Genomic DNA, 19,234 nt, shown 5'->3' with positions numbered 1-19,234 from the left:
GATGTGGAGCTTTTGTTCAAGAGGGTCTGGAGGAGAGCTGTAAAAGATGGTTCAAGGGCTAGAGCACCTCTCCTATGAAAGTAGTTCAATTGCATGAAGTACAAAAGGCAGGAATCAACTATTGGTGTTGTCACTGAAGGATTTTATGCTGTCGAGTCTGCTGCTTTTTGAAAGGGTCTGGAATAGAGTTGTCTGCTAGCTTTGTGGGTGCTAGGAGCATAGAGCTCATCTGTAGAGAGGTCTGAATTTTTTTCTGACCTGGAGACAGGGCCACTGAGAAGTGAAGGACTCACTCCAGTGAGATTTTACATTCAACAGTATGACTGAGGGAGTATAATTGGTAGCTGAATGGAACACAAGATAATATGTGATGAACAATCTAGTGAGCAGCATTTGCAATTGCTTACTAATTTCTGTACAATGTTAAGATGAGATTTTAGAACAGATTCAAAGGTGCTTTTGCAAAATATTCACAAGTAGTTCCTTCCAGCCAAGTAGATATAATGGGTATAAAATCAGAAGGGGCCTGTGTGTGATTCAAAATTTAAATGATCAATTTCTTCTTTGTGGAAAAGAACAACTGCCATTACCATTAAAATATTACAAAGAGGACTGACAAAATGATCTGACACGTTTGCCAGCAGCTCCTTTGTGATGCTGAACTTCTTTCCCATAGGCTGGAGGAAGGAGAACATGATTTTGCTCTTTTGAAACAGAGGAACTGTGATGGTAACAAACGGCAAGGTTTGCTGCAGATGTATACGGCAAACGTTTGAAGAAGGGAGGCTGTTGTGCCTCTTATTCTTGTATCACACCACAGAAAAGGGAAGTAATATGGCATTTCCACACAGTTAAATAAATCCATTGCAGCTACTAAAACATCTTAATAACCTGGGATTATACCAAAAAAAGAGCTAATAGTCAACGATCATTTCCTGTGTCTGAAAGGCATAAGCAGCTAAGCATAACACAATGAGCTTCCCTTGCACACTAGGACATTTGCCAACACTGTGATCAAACCATGGCTTTCCCTGGCCCACCAACAGCAGGAAGCTGCATATGCTTGATTAAAAGCAGTCTGCTTGAGCTGAGATGGTTTAATTATTGGTGACAAATTTGACAAAAGTCCTTTGAAGTGAAAGTCTTAGGATGGCTTGCTGTTTCCATATGGAGGAATCAATTGACTAATTAAAACAATAAATAACCTCAAGGATCAGACTGAAACATAAGGAGGGAGTGAGAGCTGTGCAAGGTCCCAGGCAGCAGGTATAAGAGAGGCTGGACTGGAAGGACAAGAGACTCTGGGTAAAATATCTGAGGGTGTGCCTGACTTTTTGGTCTGGTTGTTTCTATGTAAAAGCAATGGAGGAGCCTGGCCAAGAAGTTGAGGATGCCAGAGTTGAGTCTGCAATGCCTTGCCAGCCTCACAAATGAGCTGATAGGGCTCTGTCTTCCTGGCATGGACTGGTCCCCAGGAGCAGCCTAGGGCTCTCTGCACCAAGCACAGTCACGGTGCAGGAAATCAGAGGTACAAGAGGGTTGCAACAGGCAAGAAAAACTGAAGTAATTTATGGCTAACAGAAATACCACCAAAGGGCTCTGCTGCTTAAAATGGACCAAGCTCTGCAAGGTGCTGTCAGGAAGGGCTCTTGCACCTGGGTCTCACGGCAGAGCTGTGAGCCTGGCCCCATCCCCAGGCTGCCCATTGCTGCCAGCGCTTCCTGTGTGTGGTGCAGCACAGGCAGGTGGGCGCTCTGAATGCAGCTGCAGGGATTGCTCCTCTCGGAGGAAGGAAGCCACTGCACCACCCAGCTGGATTCCCCTTGGGCAGCTGCGGTCCTTCAGAAAAAAGAGCTTAATTTTTGCACTCAGGAAATCAAATGATCAGCTGAGTACTGCTATGTGAGCTGGAAAGGAAGCCTTGGAAGTCAGAAAAGCAAGTGGCGCTTTGATGCGTTTGCTGGTGATGCTGAATGAGGCGCTCTGTGCTAACTCTGAAGCTGTAGCACAGCATGGGCGTGGGGCAGCAGATTCGTGCCTCTTCTACGCCGTAGAGCATCAGCGCTATTAAAAGGAGCATATCGTTGTCCAAACAGAAAGGGACAGAGATCCATCCCAGCCCCGGCATCCGTGAGGAGCGGCTTTGGCCGTTGGGTGGCGCGCTGCTTCCCGCCCCGGGGCGGCCTGCTCCTCACGGCCCCTCAGGGCTCAAGATGAGACCAAACAGGCGGCTTGAACGTGCCAAAATAGGAGGCAACAAGGCATTCACGCCAGAATGCTCATTAAGTCCGTTCATTTATTTGTAGGGATGCAGTTAGGGGACAGAAGTCAGCAGCTGAGCTGAGAAATACATTTGGTTCCTGCACGCCGTGCCTCGCTGCCCAGCACTGGGCTGTCCTGTTTGATCATCTGCCTGCTTTGATTGCAGATAAGACAGACAGAGCACTGCCCGTACTTCCATGGAAACCGAGAGGCCCGTGTTGACTCACTCTAGCCTTTCCTGATCCCAGTTTCCCCAAATAACTTCCTTCCAAACGGCATTTGCTATTGCAACATAAATAATTTATGTTTTAAGATGTTACATTCATTACAGATGGTAATGAGGACGCCAGCAAGAGGGCATCGACTCTGTGCTGCAGTGTCAGACTGATCTGAAGATGTGTGTGTGTGCATGGAAATGAGAAGTTAGGCAGGCCTGTTTGAATTCAGTTTCCTTGTCAGTAATACTAAAGGCAGTACTAAACTTGCAAAGTTGCTTCATCCATATGTCACAGGGCACCATATGCACAAGGTATTCGTTACAGAAAACTGGTGTGGCTTCTCTGGCACACAGAAAACCTCAGCTCTGACACAGCTGACATCATCCTTCTTGCTCAGCAAGGAATTAGGATTGTGTGAAGCCAACCAGGTTCCAAGCACTGAGCCTTTCCTCCCCTTCTTGTACAAGGGCTGATTGTAACAGCTGCCCATCAATCTTGACTCTCCTGTATGCTGTGCCTTCTTCCCTCTTAAAGAAGAGTCTGGTGCTGCCTTGCTTCTCATAGGTGCAAACAATACACAGGGAAATAGTTTTCCCTGCAGGCTGCCCTATTTTAGGACTGATGGCATGCATATGTTACATACATAATACAGGTGTATTTTGCAGTTTTGTTTAAGATTGTGCTTGGATTTCTCCATGTTTCTGGAGGTGACATCTTAGGTAGAAAAAGTAGTATGAGTTCCTTTCTGTTTCACTTTTTTCCCCTCTGTGTTCACATTGTAATCATTCCTTGTTTGAAAGGATAAATCAATGGAAAATGACACTGCCCTGCTATCACTTATGCTCAAAGTAGGTGCGAAGTGTTGAAAAAAAAAAAAGCTGTCCCCTAAACACTGAGATTTCACATATATGTATATGCACACATATATATAAAAATATTCACATGTTGGGTCTGCAAAGTATACATGAACCCAAGAGGCTAAGGGTGCACAACCCCATCTTTGAAGGCACACTGATGCAGCTGCGTATCCAGGTGCTAGAAGGGAGATTGAAGAGGGAAGCAGCTTATGATCTTGCAGTTGGAGAAGCACGGTTGAGTTTTAACAACATTCAGCTGCAAAGATGTGCTTCATTGTGTGCTTCAGGTGTCGTAGGCTTCCTGCACACTGCTAGGCTTTCCTAGTAGTAAGGGTAGCAAATAATGTTACTGCAGTAAACGCCCTACTTCACCAGGTCCCACATGAAGTGTTAGCATGCTGTGGAAACTCCTCAGGGTGCAGATTCAGCAGGTTCTGCTTTTTTTTCTTCTTTTTTTCTTGGTAAAGTTTTTTCCCTTTCAGCTGTAGCAATGAATTACTGATTTGCATGGCCACTTCTGTTATGAATTCTGAAAAGCTCTGAGTGTGCGACTGTGGTGATGAAGTGCCCTGTCAACTTTCTCTAGCTCAGTTAGAGTCTCTTCTTTCTCTCTCTGTCTCCTGCTGCCTTGATCTAGATTGGCATTACCGCTTTAAAAGTAAAATGGGACACAGGGATGTGAGAGAGAAGAGGAAAATTGCTGAACTCCCTGCCCTGTTCCAAATTAATTAGTGCCAAACACACCTCAAATATATGTGGAAAGAAGCTTAGGAAATACTCTGCACTATTGCAGTTATGATAAATGTTAAGCCAAGTCCTGTGTGTTAGCAGATCTCTTTGCAGCCACTTTGGTGGCACTGAGACCACTTTGAGGGAGAATCCAGCATGTAATTGCCTTCAGCAGGGAGTGCCCATTGAATGGGTGATGTGTGCTACAGTGACTTGGAATGAAACCCTATGCTTTCCAAAGATAGCAACTGATCCCAAAGCTGGAAGAAAACACTATGAATTTGAGGGAGTCCATGCCTATTTACATCAAAGGAGAACCCAGACTGTGAATGCAGCTTTCCAAGATCAGAATACAAGGTCCAGGCTGTTGAATGCAGTGTTGAATGTGTGCTGCCTGTTCTTAGCATGTGGCTCTTTAGGAGATTTTTTTCTATCTCCCTCAGTGTAACATTGCCTTGAGAGCTCTGGGGTAACATCTCAGGCTTGTGGTTTCCCAAGGGGCTGTGGTGTAAAGAAGAGAGTCTCACATAAATAAGTAAAAAATTGTCCATATCAAAACAAGAGATTAAAGGCAACAGCCCATGAAAGGGAAGAGTGGTTATTGTTCATGACAGTCTCACTGACCCTATTGTAACATAAGCTGTTTTTTGTCATCATATGCTTTTTCATTAAGAAATGCCTCCAGTTTCAAGAAGTGGTATATCTTTTTGCAAAGTCTTAACCTTGCAAGGGGCCAGACGTGCTCCTGACAGCTTTATCCTGTCACAAACGCAGGTGAGGGAATGTGAAGTTAGTAGTGTAGGTGGGATGGTGTGTGCTTTTCACTTGTGTCAGCAGAGTAAAATAAATGTTGCTGGGGGTGTGGGCCTTGGCCTGGGCTGCCCTCAGACCAGATAGCGAGGCAGCTTTGCAGGTGGAATACCTTGGTGCAAAAATAATCTGGAAAAAAGCTCAGATTGTTTTTTTTGCCTCAAAGATGTTAGCAGAGGATGATGCCAGCATGGGGGTGCAGCAGAGTGCAAGGACCACCGGTGTTTTTTCTTCAACAGGATTTCAGACCAAAAGGCTTCATCTTCTGTCAAAATACACATTTTCAAACTGGCAACGTATAGACCTGTTCTTCATCCTAGTGTAAATTTAGACCTGCTATCATACACAGCTGCAACAAATGCCATATCATCGTTAGGATTCACTCCAGCTCAGCTAGCGCATACTAAGGCTGACATTTTTGTTTTTTTCTAGGAAAAGGAAGGCCAAGGTCCTCTGGGTGTCCCTGGATGTCCCTGGGTGTCACTATTTTGAAAGGCTGTCTCCACTGCCTTTTGTTGCATACTGGAATTTTGCTGCTGCCACAGTCTGTCAGGGTGAAATCAAGGGCTCCTCTAAATGGCAGTGAAGTCTGGGATGGGCACAAGGAGCTGAAGGCAGGATGGCTTCACATTGCCTGCATGGCAAGCCCAGCTCTGGAAAACAGAACAGAGATGATGTTTCAGTGGTCTTGACACTGCCCACCATTGACAACTGCTCTCAAATAAATGCTAGACAACTTGAGTAGTGACTCCCACGTCCCCTACAAAGCCGGGTCTGATGTGGCACGCCCACTGGGAGCATGAACTCATGTCTCTGGATGTTGCTGTATTGCTGCCTAGCTCATGAGGCACCTGCTCACCTGACTGATTTCTTTACCCTTGTCGGTGTTCCGAATAGCAGTGCATCTATTTTAGCCAGTCGAGTCAAGTGCAAGTTGTTTTTCACTCAGCATTGTACAGCAGCACAAGCAGAGCACGGTTGGATTTTTGGAGAGCAGACCCTTAGTATGGGGCAAAATACCAGCACTCTGATGCTGCTTTTCTTTATTGGCTGCTCCTGAGCCTGCAGCCAGAGGAACAGTCTCCTGTGTAACGGCAGCTTTAGACAATTTTATTGGCTGACGAATCTGATCTTGCCTGGCCACCTTCCAGAAACACTGACTTGCCCGAGATGAGAGTGAGAGGAAGGTTGCTCTGCCTCAGGCTGTAAAGCTATTGTTTCGAGACCAATGTAACACCCATGCCTTGCTGCACGGTAAGTGTATAAACATAGATATGTGTACACACGTATATGTGTGTGCGTAAAGTGCTTCATAATGTAATTGCTGATAATTAAATGTGCAGGTCCCGTGGACTGAGACTCGTTTGCTGCTTAATTATGTGAAAATGCACTTGGTTAAATTGCTTGCTATCACAAAATGCTCTATTAACTGTTGCAATGATTTAAGTTGAAACACTGCATTTATCTCCTCCTGTGATTATTTCCTGTGCTGCAAGACATCCATTTAAGCTTCTTGATATGAGAGAACAAAATATAGCTGTAAGTTGTTAATTTTAAAATATTTTATTTCTTACTAGCTTTACTCCTTTGCTAGTGGAAACTCAAAATACTAGAGCTTCTTGGTAGTATTTCCTCAAGACTTTTAAAAATTGCTGATCAACCTTGCCTTTTTTGTTCTTTATGGGTGACTTCTGTGAAGTTTGATGCTATGGACTGTTTTTTTTTCAAGTTGTGCTTTGCAACAGAAAAAAAAATAGGGCAGATCTAGTGAAGCCCAAAAGTGTTTGTGCTCAAAGTGGTAGGATACTGCATTGCACCTGCATCAGTTGAAAACTGCTCTCCAGATGATCATTTCTGATTCAGCCTTCAAACCTATTGCTACCTAAGGGGTTGATGGTTGACCTGCAGCACTAGAACAGGTTGAAGAAATGCAGCTTTCTTGACTGCAGCAGCTCTGTAATATTTAAAGATGTAGCTAGTCCTGAAAATGAAAATGACAGCACCTTGCAGAGCTTGGTCTGCTGTTTCAGAAATCATAATACATGTCTGAAGTTTCGCTCTAACAGCCCCTAAAAACCAGTATGGGCTTGAAAGCTGTGACTTCTTGACAGCTTTGAGAAGAAACCTTTTCCTGCTGTACTTGTTCAAAAATACCTTTGTCTAATGTTCCATCATTCTTCGTGTGGCAAAGGTGAGGAAGAAATTTGGTAGCAGTGTTTTCTACAAAGAAATCCCTGTGGAGCACAATGCAGGGACAATAGAGCATCCTCAAGGCTAAGAAAAAATATTACACTGAGTAAAGCTATATGCTAAGCGTTCCTAAATGCTTCCTGAACTTGAGTTTTTTGTACTCTTGAGTAAGCTTAATGCACTTCTGTTGATGTTAATGATGCTTTTTTTTTTTTCTGTGGGTCATGAGTGAACAAGCATAGCTTCGTGATTTACCTTGGCTGCAATAGCTCTGCAGTACCTTGCTGGCCTGGGGTGCAGGGAGTTCCCTTAGGCACCAGAAAGAGGTGGCTTGGTTTCTAAGGTTGTGGCAGTGAGGCCCTGGCACAGGCTGCCCAGGGAAGCTGTGGGTGCCCCATCCCCTTGAGATGCTCAAGGCCAGGCTGGGTGGGGCTCTGGGCAGCCTAAGCTCATGGGGGGCAGCCCTTTGGCCCCTGTTTGCCCTTTGGGAGGAGTTTTTTGTATTAGTGTTGGAAATGAATCCGTGAAATTGCATGCTGTGATTACAATACTAAGTTTGAAGGAAAAGAGCAGGAAGCTGTGTCTGAAGATGTAAATTCTACTTTTAGCTTTAGGTTTAAATTAGAAGCACCTGAAATCAACCAATGGATCTTTACCACAAAGAGTGACACCACTTGAGTCTACAGATCTTTTTGTTTACATATTACTGATGTGCTGGTGGTGTGTTTCTGCAAGAGAGCAATTGTGCAAAAGATACCTATGGGCTGCTTGTTTATTTCTGGAGCATTTAGAATGAGCCTAGATTCCACAAGAGTTAAAATGCTGGCTGCTGCTTGTGCTATCAAGCTAAAGGAAGATGTGGGCTCACTTGGACACCTGTGGGATGGTTATCTTAGAAGCATTCCTTGTGCTGTGCTGATGGCCTCTTTGAAGAGTCCCTGGGCTGCAAGGGTGACTGGGAGGGAGCCTTGCAGGGCAGCAGGCAAGGTGGGTAAGTGATATCAATGCCAGTCTTCGTCTCTTCAAGGCCATAGCTGCAGCCAGACTCACAGTGGTGTCAGCAATCTTTGCAGTTCTGCTATCAGTCATCTGGCACAGTGCTCAGTACCCCAGTTGCCTTGTAAATGTGTTGAGATCCTGATCTCTCTTTTTGTTGTTGTTGTTAGAGTAGATGAAAGATGAGGATGTCTCTAGCATTTTGGGCTTGAGAAATGGAAGGGGGAGGAAATGGAGAAATGAGAAGAGACAACTAAATTATCATATGTCTTGTGATTTATGTTAATGGTTATATTTGGCTATTCTATAGAAATAGATCTGATTCTCAGACTTTATAAAGGCATTTCTTTGTAAATATGTGTTGTTCTTAAATTAAGACAGGATTGAAGAAAATGGGAATACAGGGATTTGTATTTTGACAGTTTAAAATACACTTTTGTGCAATGCTTTTGTGATATGCTAGTGTAGAATATGGACTTGCAAATCACAGTTGTATTTTAAAGCACTTGAAATGCAGAAAGACATATAAACTGGCTGCAGTGATTGTATTTTTATCTTGGTTTTGTGTTAGTTTGGATGTGATCCATGCTTCTGAATATGTCTATAAACATGATCCTGTTGACATGTGTGCAAGTAGGAAGCTGATAGACAATGTGCTTACATATACTTCAGTATGTTACTGAGCCTTAATGTGGAATATTTACTACCAATATTTGTCCACAGAATTGATGGGCTATGAATCCATGCTATGAGTAATAAGGCAAGAAACTGCTTACTCTTTGTGGTACAAATAGTCAGATCAACGACGGGAACGAAAACTGTTCTTCAGTTTAATTATAGACCAACAAATGGTGCATTCATTTTTCACTGTTAATAAATGGTCCATATGGCATGCTTTGATAGTATGCTTTGCAGCTCCTGAAACAGTTAAGCACTTCTTTTCAGGGAATACAGAACAGAAAATTAAATCTGGGGTTCTTGACCAGAGGAATGTCTCGAGGATGAAAATGGACATTATCAGGAGGAAGCGCCTGACAGTTCAGAGCTTGGCAGACTGAAGGCATGTTGTGTATTGTATCTCAGCAGCAGAGTCTGCAGCTCCCTCATATTTTCCCAATGGAAAATTTAATTCTTTCACAGAATATGTGAAGATGGCTTTACCGTGGTGCACAAGCTGGATTCCAGAATGTCTTGCATGGGACTAAATAAAAACTAACCAGAGAAGAGAGCTGTATTTGGAGTGGAAAGCAAAGAAAAATTAGAATTTCTTTGTGTGTGAAAAATACACACCACAAAAAATAAAAACAAAATCACACACAACAAAAACACTAACAGCCAATCCTCCCCTCTGCACACCTCAGCATAAATTCTGTTTGTATAGTATTTGTTGTCCTTTGAGAAACAATCAAATCTGTAGCTAACACACCAGCTGGAGAAATTCAGGAACATCTCCATGGAAATATCATCTCGGAAAGCACAGATTGATGAAGTTTGTTAGTGGTTATCTTCAGAGCATTGCTGATGGAGAGAAAATAGGAGCTTAGCGACAGCTTAGTCCCTCTGATTTGTACACCTGCTGTCCCAGCAGAAAGATGGATGATAGGATCCCCCCAGAGCAGCTTACAGCTTGATGATGTAGCTGCTGTAGCCACTTTGACCTGGGTGGGCAGCCAGTGTATGGGGCCTTTCTGCAGTGTTTGTACTAGAAAATGGCACTAATTATTCATGGCTCATATCTTCAATGTAATCTTATTTGTTTACAAAGCTTGTGTGTATATGCATGCTTCTTTTTCCCTGAACAAAAGAAGGAATCACGATATTTCCTCCTTTGACATTTTCATGTGGTCTTTCTAGGGGCAAGGAGTTGCAGAAAGGAAGCATGTAGGAGAGGAGGGAACCGTACTGACCTCACTTTGGGAAAACGTCATCAGTAGCAACCGATGACCACTCATAACCTCATGCAACACTGTCAGTCCTTCAGTTGATAGCTTAAAAGGCAAGGCAGGTGGTGCATTTCCATATGTATGTGATGAAATGTAGTCAGCTAAGTGCATCCAGATGGATATTGCTCCTCTGATGAAGAAATCATTAAGATACAGCATTCTGTGGGAATCTAGGTCAAAATCAAATCTCACGTGGAGCGTCAGTGCAAAGCAGGAAGTTGAAGAAATTATTCTTCGGGCTTGTAACTGAGGGGAGGAGAAAAAGAAAATACTGTGCACTCATTTGAGTAGCTGCTTCATGGGACTTGAATTGTAAGACACTTAAAACACTGTGGAAAAAAAGGCAAGAGATGGTAGAGTTATTGGGGGTGTTCAAGAACCATGTGATACTGAGGGATGTGGTTTAGTGGGCACGATAGGGACGGGCTGATAGTTGGACTGGATGATCTTGAGGATGGATCGTCTTTTTTGACCTTTATGATTCTATGATTTATAAATCCAGATGATTGGCACAGGTTTTAGGGAATATGCAGTTTGCTGTTTGGAATATGTGTATGTCATTATCTATGCTTTTAGAGCAGACAGCAAATTTCCTAAACGTAGCTAGTAAAAATGATGTCTGACAGTCTGTTCAGTGTGAAATGGATGTCCATCTCAGGTTCTTGTAAATCAGTGGAGTTTAAGGTCAGGGCAAAACTTTTAAGAAATCAGCAGCTGTAAGGTATTTTAACTTTTAGAAGTGAGTTATGTAGGAGCTTGAATAGAATGCTTTTGGTTTATAAAAAATAAAATAAGAAAGCCTAACTTTGCCCATTTAGCATTGCTGATTGCAAACTCACTGAAAGGTTGTCTGTGAGGAGGAAAATTTTGAAGTGACTTGCTGAACCGAGAAGATTAGGAGGGACAGTAATGGGTGGTAAGTGCTTTGACCTCTGTAGTGTAAATGATCACATTTGAAACTAAGCATGGAGAAAAAAAAAGCACTTGTCTCAGGAAAGAAATAATGCATTTTTCTTTCACTGAGAATCCATGCCAGAAACGGGAGTGTTTATGCTGGTGATTCAGGCTTTACCTAAGATGGTTAGAATTCTGAAAGATAAGTATAAAAGGAAAAAAAGAAGTAACACTGAGTAATCCAGATCTCTTTCTAACTGCACTTCATTGATAATGAGTTTCCCGCCGTGATTATTGGCGTACATTTACTGAGGATAACAGAGCTACTTTCCTTGCTCTGATTTTGTTTTGTAAAAATGCAAAGCATAGCACTATCACTTGTGCTTGCCAGGGTGAAACATTGGTGTTAAGTAATTTAACTATAGGCAAAGTGGCTTAATTAAAATGGTTTATTTTTATTAGGTCAATTTAGGATGTGGATTTTCATTCTGTAGTAACTTCAAGTTTTTCTTTTGCATCTTACCTTTTCCTCTGTAGCGCTAATTCCTCACATGTTCTTTAGCTGTCATGTGACCACACGGCTCCACAGAGGGACAAGGAAGGCTCTGTTCAAAAACAGTCGGTGTATTGGGGGCAGAACTCTGCAAATTAACTGGGAGCCTGTTTTTCTAAAATGCCAGCAGGAACATCCTCATACAGTGTGAAGGGGTACTGCAGTGATCTCAACAGATCTACTTTGTCTGGTGGGGTTAAAACCTGTGGTCCCAAGTGCACATGATTTTCTCCTCATGTTGCAGTCATCACTGACGAGCTTCTCTGTGTCTCAGGAAGTTTTGCTTCCTGTCTCCTCATCTCTCTGCTTATTTATTTATTTATTTATTATTACTATTATTTTTTGAAATAAAAACTTTATCATGTGGCAAAGCTGCATCTGTGGCAGGGTGTTGCTACCTATGTAAGCACCACTGAGCTGCTCACAGCAGTGAGCAACACTGGCATTGCTGCAATTGCCTTCCTGCTTACATCAGGGCCCCAGGATTCGCTTGGCTTGTTGAGCTCAGCCCAGGCTGCCCTGTCACTTATTGCTGACACCCAGGCTGGGAGTGCTCCCACGTTTTGATGTGAGTCTGTATATGCAGAGCGTGGCGTTTTGAGAATGCAGGAGCTACTCTAAGTTGTGTTTCTCTGTAGCAGTAGCTCATCCTGAAGTATTGATCTAGCTTGCTTCTTGCATACAGTAGCAGAAAAGATCTGTCCCCATGCTGCTGCTTCTGCTCGGTTTACCGTTTTGAAAGAAGCAGTCCATTTCACTTGGTCTCCTTCTGTGTTTGTAGGTTAGCTACAACTCCCTGTGGGTCAGCTGTACGTCTTCAGCTGTGAATGTAGGTCAGCTGGCTGCCATGTAGTATGTTCTTTATTCTTAAAAGCACAGGTCCTCTCATGCAACTTCACCAGTACGTTGTAATTCTCCACTTTGTAAGAACATTTATTTTGATGAAGTTATGAGTGGTCCAACCAGTTTTGTGACATTAGAAGTCCTACCAGTGTGGTAGCAAAAAAAAAAAAAAATCAGTCTATGTGCAGTAGATTTATAACAAGAGTGTTTTCTGCTGTTTCTTGTCTTTACCTGCAATTTTTTTTCCCCTAAAGGAACAATTTCAACTGTATTAATGAAATAAAGGAATATAGGATGAGACGATGTTTATATAGAGTCCTTCATTTTTTCTGCTGTGCTCAACATCTGTCTCTTGTGATGCTATGCCTAAACTCTGTTCAGTCATGTATCCTAGAGAACTCATAAGAAGTTTGAAGCCTAGATGTGAAAGGGATTTTCACAAGCTTGCGAGGAGAGAGCTGAATTAACTTACGCTGTTGAAGGACCTACGGTTTTTTACTGTGTGCATTTGCTACATTGCTCAAAAAAGGCAGCAATCTGGTTTACATTTCCATGCTTGCAGACTCCAAACTTAGATCATAGCACTTAATAAGCTTTGAAATCTTTAGTCCAATTTCCGTAAAATTGATGCTGGTGCAATCCTTATGCAAAAGCCCCAAAAAGTTCCCCACAAAAGAACAGTTAAAAAACAGTCAGTCCATGAATCAGAACATTTATTTTGGGATAAATGTAGTGCAGAAACAGTAGGTGGTGCAGAGCTCTTCTGACACAGCATCTGTCTTCTTGTAGGACCATGGCAGTGTGTACAGATGGGGTCTTCATGTGTTTTATTCTCCCTGGCTCAATGTCTTTGTAGAAAGCTGCAATGCTCCTCAGGTCAGTGACAGAGGAGGTAAACAACAATAGCATAACTTGGTATGGTTGTGTCTCTGTCTGGGCTGAGCCAGAAAAATCAGGTTACCATTTTGCTGCAGCAGAAAAGTAGGCAATTTGGAACGGTATCCAATTTTCTTGCACAAAATCATACTAGAATAAAATAGAACTTTGTAATGGAAATGATATAATGTTAACTATGAATTGCCTGTTGCCCTCCTGTATGAAACAGAAGCATTTTCATACCTAAAAGTCTGTATTTTTTCCTCCTTTCCATAATCACTATTAACAAATGTGGAAGATATACTCTGTATGTATACTCTGTATATCTTGGCAGACATTTCTAGCTGGGAAAGGAAGCATTGCCAGTCAGACATCAGCCTTCTGCCCCAAGAAGGTGAGAAAGACAATCTGATCAAGGGCAAACTGCATAGAATATCAATGGTCTGGAGATGAGAGAGGCAGTTGCATGCAGTGGAAGGCATAGGCGTGCCTGTCTGATGTTGGCCCTGGGTCCCCCATTAAAAAAAATCACTGGCAGAGTACACTGCAGCTTTCTGCTGTGATGCTCCTTGCTTTGCCAGCAATGATTTTTTCTTCCCTTGCCCCTCGTGGTGCATCAGGATGTGGTTTGCCAGGTTCATTAGCTTTCTCTGAAAAGAGGCATTTCTGGCTTGGCTGTTGCTGGAGAAGTGGAAGTCTCACTGCTTTATCGGACCATTGCCAGAGCAGAAATGACCACAGACATGCTTATGCATTTTCAGTGAGAGTCTCTCATAGCATCTTTGGCCCAGGTTTGTTGGCTGGCAATATCCCCTGAATCTCAGGAATGGAAGGGGGAATTGACATCCCTGCGGAGAGATGCTCACAGCAGTTTTGTGAGCACAAGAATCAGCTAGATGGAGTGCAGACAAGTTGTGAAGTGGCTTTTCAGACCTTTGTGAGAAATGGAAAGTTCTCTCCTTGAATGGCTCAGCAGATGTATTCTTCTACAAATGTTCATCTGGAAGCACACCTGCTGTTATAATCTACTAAACAGACGTGGACTGGACTTCATTAGGAATTCTAGTGTGTCTAAGTAGATACAGGGCAGCAATCAAACTGTGACCTAACCAGTTAACTCTCTCCTTTAGATTTCATTACAAGAGTCTTCTGGGGCAGCAGTGAGGATGAGCATGAAGCCAATGTTCAGTGGCCAGCAGAAATGGAGGAAAACACTTCTTCCAGTTGCTGCTGTAATGTTCTTAAAGGTCAATGAAGAAGATACCTGAGTTTTTACTGTTACTGCAAATGTGAGTCAAGGATTGGGAAGTTAAAGGATGTGCTCCCTTTTCTTTCAGCTGAGGGTTGAGTTGCTGGCAGTGGAAACTAACAGCAGTTCTTCTAAATAGTGTCAAGGTTTTCTGGGGGGAAATTACCCTTGTGGTTTCCAGGACAACCATGTGCTTTTAGAGCCAGAGTAGTGACCTGGAAGAAAGCTGCAATAAGCACTGGCAGCAGATGTCGTGGGTCAGAGGTGGCACGAAACAGAAAACAGTCAGGGCTGTCGGGCTTCTCTGGAGTTGGAAGGCAGGAAACAAAGTCTGTGTGTGCTTGTGGCCATGTTTTTGTGCTACTAATAGGGGATGCCAGTGTGCCAGAAGGAGCTCCTTCCTTATACACTGCCTCACCACAGCCCTGAACACAATGGATGTTGGCAACATGAGAGGATGCTGTGCAAGGATACCCAAACTGCTGCTTTATGTTTTTTTCTGTGTAACAGAAGTGACATAACCACCATGGTTCTGCTCTAAACCTGCTTTAATGTATTTTTACCTTGCAGCAAGACTATTCTGGTTAGGAGAGAAACAGTATTTGAACGGTGTGCTGCTATTTGCACTTTACATATCTCCACTGTCTCTCCTCAGCACTGTGGGAAGCTCTTATCAGAGATGACAGCATGTCAGGAGTTGTGCTGGCTGCCAGTCAGGACTGGGGGCAGAGGATAAGCAGATAAACATAATCTTTATATGAAAGGGTTTAATTAACTACTAGAACAAATTAACAGCTTTTGTTGTAGGTTCTTTACCACTTAGAATTACTAAATCAAGATGACAAATAACCTGTCAAATATAAAATATGCATATATGAGTGACTTCAGTGACATCTTTTGCCCTGTTCCATGCGATGAAGCCAGACTGCAATCACAGTAATCTTTTCTGGCCTTACAAGCATAAATTATAGATAATTTATGGAGTTTCAGTATTAGAAGTAGATTGTTATTCGTTTCTTGAAACATCTGCTCCTGTGTCTGTATCCTCATTCTGACAGAAGTTTATTTAAAAACAAGTTAGTTCCTCATAGCTAGCTAATGTGACCTTCATTCATTCTGGCACAAAACAACTAAAATTTTCCCAAGTATTTCATAATCTTACTTAAGAATTCAGTATGATGTTAAGTTTCAGAGTCCAGAGCCGCTTGAAGAACTGAGGACCCTATGCCAAAAAGTCCTTCCTACTTATATTATCAGAGTTAAATATATACAATCATGAATTTTAGTAAAGTTAGGATTTATGTGGATCTAGAATCCACAGGAAAATCTGGAGGAGTTTCCCTTCAACAGATCTCACCTGTTTCGTGCCAGTAACTTATTTTGCTTGTCTTTCATATGCTTGTTCATTGCTGGGCTTATCCCAGCAGTGGCAATCTCCAGAATCAGTCAGCGTTGAAGATAACAGGCTGCAGTTTGTCATGATGAATGTATTTGCTGGTTACAAGTAATTTCAAGAGTGTAGCTCATAAGCACTGCTGAGCGTAGAGCTGGGTCCAGGGTTTCTAGCTCACTGCTTTCCCTGCTGCTTTTCCAAATGCATGAACAGATGCAGGACTGGTACTGGGCTCCACTTTATGGGGGACTACCTCACAATGCCAGTGCCAATGGCAAAAGGCATCAAACTTAGGGGCTGGGCAAGCTTCTGCAACTTGGGAGCCTTCTTATGTACAGCCTTGGCTGTGCTGTATTTGTCAAGGAGATCTTTAAGCAACTTGACGTGGCTCAGAATTTTGTCTTATTATAGTGAGCATCTCACAGAAGAGGGTCGAGTTCTATTCCAAATTAAAGAAACTTTTCCAAGTCTCTGCACATTAAATTACTACTTTACTGTGGACTTTTTTTTTTTTCCAGTGGTTGAGAATTCATTAGAGATAAATTTTTTTATTAACACGAGTGGTGCTTGCTCTCCCACAAGCTGAGAAGAAGTAGGTTACTGATTTCTGGAGAATAGGGTTACAAAAGCTTTTGTAGACACTAAGGTATAAACATTTCCTGCCTGAGCTTTGCTTGCCAGCTTGGCTCCTGGCCTTAGAATGTCACACATCAACTCTCACGTGCTGATTTTTTGCCTTGTAGTTTTCTGGTGGATCTGTAGAGGGAACACAACACTGTTATAACTTGATACTGGTCCTACGTAAGGGCCAGATATACAAAATCAGGTCTACTCTAAGATACTTGTTTGTTTCTTCAAAAACTCTCATAAGATCACTGAAGTGAATCATCAAGTACAATAAACAAAAATTATTATACTGAAATGACTTCCAATGACTTTGAGATTTATACCAATGCAGATAAATCCAAAGCAATTTCAGACAAATGGAGTTCAGTTTAATTTGGGCAAAAGAGCCCTACTTCTGTCAGACAAAAAATAATCCACTCTTTGGTTGTTTCTGGACATGCCCAGAGGCACTCATTTTTGCAACTCCATTTTTTAGCTTCTTTTCACCTCTCATTGCCTCTGCTTTAAAGAACAGTGGATCCTCAGCTTTCCAGCTTGCAATCCTCTTCTCTACACTGACACTGTTTCTACAAATGTTACATAATATTTGGCAGTGTCACAGTTACAAATTTGGGAAGACTATATTCTCCATGCAGGGATGACAGCGTGAGCTTCATGGCTGTGCAGAGTATTGAGGAAGCACCAGAATGGGTAATCTTGATTCATAGTAATCCTGAGTCTGCAGCTGATACAACAGCTTCTCACAAAAGAGAGGCCCATATCAGGGAGGTTTTATTTGTGACCTTTCTGGGTGCTTTCCCTCTTTTAGATTTGAAGAAGTTACTATGGGAGAAAGGTCTTCTAGCAGGTAGGTTGGCAAACAGGGAAAAACTGACACCCTTCAGGAGTACTTGGGCAGTCCTCATCTCTTCCCACTACGGTAATGAGATTGAATTTCGTTGTGTCTGTAGGTCAGCACTGGGTTAAAATGAATTTCATAAATCTTTTCTCAAATCACTATGGGAGAGGTCAACTTTATTTCCTTTCTGTAATTGTTCTCAGGGTGGTGAAGTATATACCAAACTATACTTTGGTATTAGGAGGCTGGCTTTCAAGTGGAATATGAAGTCTGGTTATAGACCTGGCTTCTTCGAGCTGGTCTGTGCAACAAGGTAGCAGGAGTGTTGTCTAGTATCTCAGGCAAGGGCAATCAGAGTAGGGTGTGGGTGCTGCCCTTTGAGAGGCTGTTTTAAGCCCTCTAATTTAACCATTTTGTTTCTTATATTTTGTTTCTTGAATATAATGACCATAGTATTTTCAAACTGTCAGCACTGACGTTAAACATTCTTCCAGTGAAGCCAATCATAAAACGATCCTTGTTTCAATGATACAAGTCAAAAAAGCCACATTGGAAAAGCCTTCTGGAAAAAAGTCATCTCTACAGAAATTATTTCATTGAGACACTTTTTATCCAACTTCAGTTAGACTCCTGCTTAATAGAAATCACCCAATAACCTGTGGAGAGTGAGCATTTTCAGAGGGATAACCATTGCATCCACCAGAAATAGCCTTTTTAAAGTACAGTTAATTATTCTGTGTAGACTCTGAGGCTGTATGCCAGCTGTGCACTGTAAACCACTGACTAGATGGATGGAGTCGGCTCTGGTTCAGCTTATTCTGATTATTCTTTACTATATATACTTGAGTCCTTACGCCTGGGTTTGAACTTGATCAGACTTTCCCTGCTGGAATGTGTGTACATCTAGTTGCAGTTCACACTAGCAATGAATGTAAAAGAATTCAGATTGTCAGTTCTTTAAAAATGTTCCCCTTGTTCACCCTGACCATGGCCAATATTCTGGGCACTAAATGCAAATAGCACTATTGAAGATATTTACCTTCTCCTTACAAATTACCATCATTACTCAAGTATTTTTCTCCTCATTAATTTGTGTTCTTCCTCCTCTATAGTCCCAGAATGTTATAAGGTGTTGCAAAGTAGTAATGGTTTAAGCTTAGTGTGACGCATCTCAGACGTGTTTGTCTCTACAACTGTACTGTGGTGTTGCGACCCTCCCTGGTGCCAGGGGGAGTCATACACTTTGAGTCTTGCATGCCATTTTGAAAATATTGGAGCAGATTTTGTCTTTTTAGTCATTTTGTATTTCCTTCATTTCTTGGATGATTTCTCTTTCTGAACTGTGTGCTAATTTCTGTGCATTTGAATCACTTGCTGTGGAGAGCAGCAGAAAGAAGCAATTTCCTGATCTGAACAGGGTACCTCAAGTGCCAGGGAGGATACATAGCTATGTTGAGTGTTGCTGATGGATCCTGGTTTTCAGCTGTGCTGACAGAAAAACTATGTTGCTGAAATATGCTGTAACTGCAAGACAATTTTGCCATATTCTGGATAAAACACAGCTCCCTGCGTCAGTACTCCTGTAGCCCTCCTAAAATGGCCAACATGACTCAGAAAGGCTTTGTCCCAGAGTAACTTCTACCAGCAGGAAGAAAACTCTTGAAGATGCACACTGACATACCCAAATTCATTGTTAGTCTGGGCACAACAAATATCTTTCTGCCAAATCTATTGGCTTTTTCTACCACTCTTTTAGATGGACAGAAGGACTGCAGTGCAGTTTTAATGGACAGTGTAAAGGTTGAATGAGCTGTTTCAAGCCTGCAGAAAAACAAGTTACATCATCTTCTTGGTACTAACATTTCTTTAAAATCCTGTTTTCTAAAAGAAATACATCTAAGTATAGTTCTGTAAATACACCAAGAGGTAAGCTCAAATGGGTGTGATCTTTAGGAG

Source organism: Cyrtonyx montezumae, unplaced genomic scaffold (assembly GCF_038088225.1).
Source record: "Cyrtonyx montezumae isolate F1298 unplaced genomic scaffold, pur_monq_1.0 scaffold_10, whole genome shotgun sequence".
In the NCBI taxonomy this organism is placed as follows: Eukaryota; Metazoa; Chordata; class Aves; order Galliformes; family Odontophoridae; genus Cyrtonyx; species Cyrtonyx montezumae.
Note: the sequence above shows the minus strand (reverse complement) of the source record.